Here is a 2903-nt window from a genome sequence, read left to right as displayed (position 1 = left end):
CTACCAAAGATGTGCTTGTGTGTCAGTTACATGGTTACGCTATAGTGAATGGTGATAGGTTGGTTTGTTCACAGAATGCCACGGTCACTTTTTGTAAAAGCATAGAGATGTCCAGATGTTTCTGCTCCATTCACAGATTCGAACTATTGTGAGATATCATGTAGCTCAATGTGGCTACGCTCTATCCACTCTGAGGTGATTTTTTTAAGCAGCTGGCCAAAGCATATAAGAATTGGAGATGTATTTTAGTGGATTGTATATTATTATCTACATAAGCCCCCAAACACTCAAATCCTGCCAGATTAAAGTGGTAAGAATGAAAATACAAACACAATGCAGGACTAGGTTAATAGCCTGAAATCTTTTGTTTTGGGGGCCTTTCTGATACATCTGGATTAAGGACAATCAACACTCATTCCAAATCTTTCACCAGGATGAACACTCAAGTTTTTGACTAGTTACTATATCCTGAATAGCCAACAGCCTATTGGAAATAAAATATTGCCTAAAACTACTGCAAAACTCATAAATTTGAGTAAAGACACTAGCAGGATAATGTTTAGTGATGCAAGGAAGGAAATTTAGCTGGATTTCAAGACAGGCAGAAGGAATAAGGAAATTCAAATGCTAAATCGCAATACATAGTTCAAGATCTTTTACAGACTATTTGCTGTTACGTAAGATGAACATTAGCACTAAGTTAAAGTATCTGTATCATTTAATCTCTACACTTCTCCTTTGCCATCTGTCTTTTATTCAGCAGGATGCCCTAGTAACTTAAGACCGTACTTTTTAATCAACCTCCTTCATATACTATCTCAAGGCACCCTAATTGATTCAAAATCAGCAATTATCTGGGTACTAATATTTTCTCTGAATTTTCCTAGTCGGCGAGGAGAATGTGGAGGAAACCTCCTGTGAATCAGAATCGCGTACTCCCCAGGTAAGTCCACCTTACATTTTCACGAGGAATATGGTAATTTTTCTGAATTTGGCCCTTGTCAAACAAGTTTAGATACAAAAGTCCAAAAATGTACATTAGGTATGACACATAGAATTCTCTTAGTGCTGTTGTACTGAGTGGCCCTTTCTTACTAACTCATACTTTACACAGTTAGACATTTTTAAATGATAGCATTCACTATAATTTTTAATGTGCAGGCATTTCCTTTAGCATCTAATTTTACCCATGAATTAGGAATTGTGAATTTTTCACTTAAGTCGCTGGTAAAGGGAAGTTGTGTAGAAAATATCTATCTTTTTTCACAAGTTTTATCTCTTCCTAATTTTAAGGACTTTTATTTTATTTATTTATTTAATTATTTATTTATTTGAGTTGGAGTCTCACTCTGTCGCCCAGACTGGAGTGCAGTGGCCGCTTCCGGCCACCACAGCCTCGACCTGCTGGGCTCCGGCGATCCTTCTGCCTCAGCCTTCCGAGTAGCCGGAATTACAGGCATGCGCTACCACACCCAGCTGATTTTTTGATTTATTGTAGAGATGAGGTCTCACTGCCCAGGCGGGTCTCGAACCGCAGGCTCAGGCAATCCACTCACCTCAGCCTCCCAAAGACGTGGGAATACAGGCTGAGCCACCGAGCCCGGCTGAGGACTTTTAACTTGGACTCAACAAATGGTTTTTGAAGTCATCAATGAAAGATACTTGTGCATTTGACAGTTTAATCTACTCTTTACACTCTTCTTTTACATTATTGCAGATGCCACCCAGTGCGGAGGATAGTGGTATGTACCCTCAAAATTCTGTTTTTCTTTTTTTGAGTTGTAGTCTCACTCTGTCGCCCAGACTGGAGTGCAGTGGCCGCTTCCGGCCACCCCAACTTCGACCTGTTGTTCTCCGGCGATACATCCCCGTAGGCCTTCCAAGTAGCTAAAATTACAGGCGAGCACTACCACGCTCTGCTAATTTTGGGTTTATTGTAGAGATGAGGCCTCTCCAAGTTCCCCAGGTGGGTCGCGAATCTGCGGGCTCAGGCAATCCACTCACCTCAGACTCCCAAAGGCGCGTGATTACAGGAGGTGCCACCGAGCCCAAGCTGAAATCTCTTACTGGCTGAGACAAAGAAGCACAGGCTTTAGTGTATGTCAGATGATTTAGGTTTCTATTCGGAAGGAACATTGGGGTTCCCCAGAGAAAGTCATTTTGTAAGGACACATCTGTGTCCGGAGAGTACCATATGAATGTCATGCAATAAGTAACTGAAGTGCTTAATTTAAATTGTTTTGCAATTGTATGGCTCTCTTATTATTCTTGGCTTATAGATTTATACCACAGAGAGGTTTGGAGAGGATGTCCCATCCAGGAACCCTTAACAGACCCACTTCACTCTAAGTGGTTTAGCATGAAGAGGCTCAGGGTAAACAAAAAGGTGTACCCTAGGAATGCCACCCAAACAGGTATCTATTGCTTAATTTACAAATATTTTGGTATTTATGCCTCTCTTAAGATTGTTGCTTAAGCTTTGTGCCACAGTGATCTAAGGGCATAACTTGCAGCATTTTCTTTCTTTAAATTTTAAAGAGACTGGGCTTTAAGGTCTCGAACATGATGCCTCTGTGAATCCTCCGTGTTAAGTTTTCTTTTCTGGGTATGTTATAACTTTAGAATCATGGCATACATGTGAGGATTACTTACACAGTTTCTGGCAGGAAGGCAAGATTTTCCCCTCGAACAGCCCACCCAATCACAGAAATGATCATGGTATCCAGTGTGTAGTTTTGTGTACATATGTCTCTTTCTCCCTCTCTGCTTAAATCAGTTCTCAGTCTCTTTTGTCTCCATTCTTGTGCCCAGTGTTTAGGACACACTTGTGAGTGAGAACATGCAGTATTTAGTTTTTTTGTTTCTGTAACAATTCATTTAAAATGAGGTCTCCAGGTGCATAA

At 40.7% G+C, this 2903-nt stretch overlaps 1 long non-coding RNA gene across 1 annotated transcript; it reads left to right on the top strand.

The window, feature by feature from the left end:
• The first annotated feature begins 841 nt into the window (after nucleotides 1-841).
• Nucleotides 842-2355, top strand: LOC103252938. The gene is made up of 3 exons (XR_503818.1): nucleotides 842-943; nucleotides 1718-1742; nucleotides 2280-2355. It is a non-coding gene; the product is annotated as an uncharacterized LOC103252938 (long non-coding RNA).
• Nucleotides 2356-2903: the final 548 nt, after the last annotated feature.

The sequence above is a fragment of the Carlito syrichta genome, unplaced genomic scaffold, assembly GCF_000164805.1.
Source record: "Carlito syrichta isolate Samal-C Ts95f unplaced genomic scaffold, Tarsius_syrichta-2.0.1 Scaffold183700, whole genome shotgun sequence".
Classification (NCBI taxonomy): domain Eukaryota; kingdom Metazoa; phylum Chordata; class Mammalia; order Primates; family Tarsiidae; genus Carlito; species Carlito syrichta.
The sequence above is the reverse complement of the archived record's forward strand: the minus strand, read 5'-3'. Positions and strand labels throughout refer to the sequence as shown.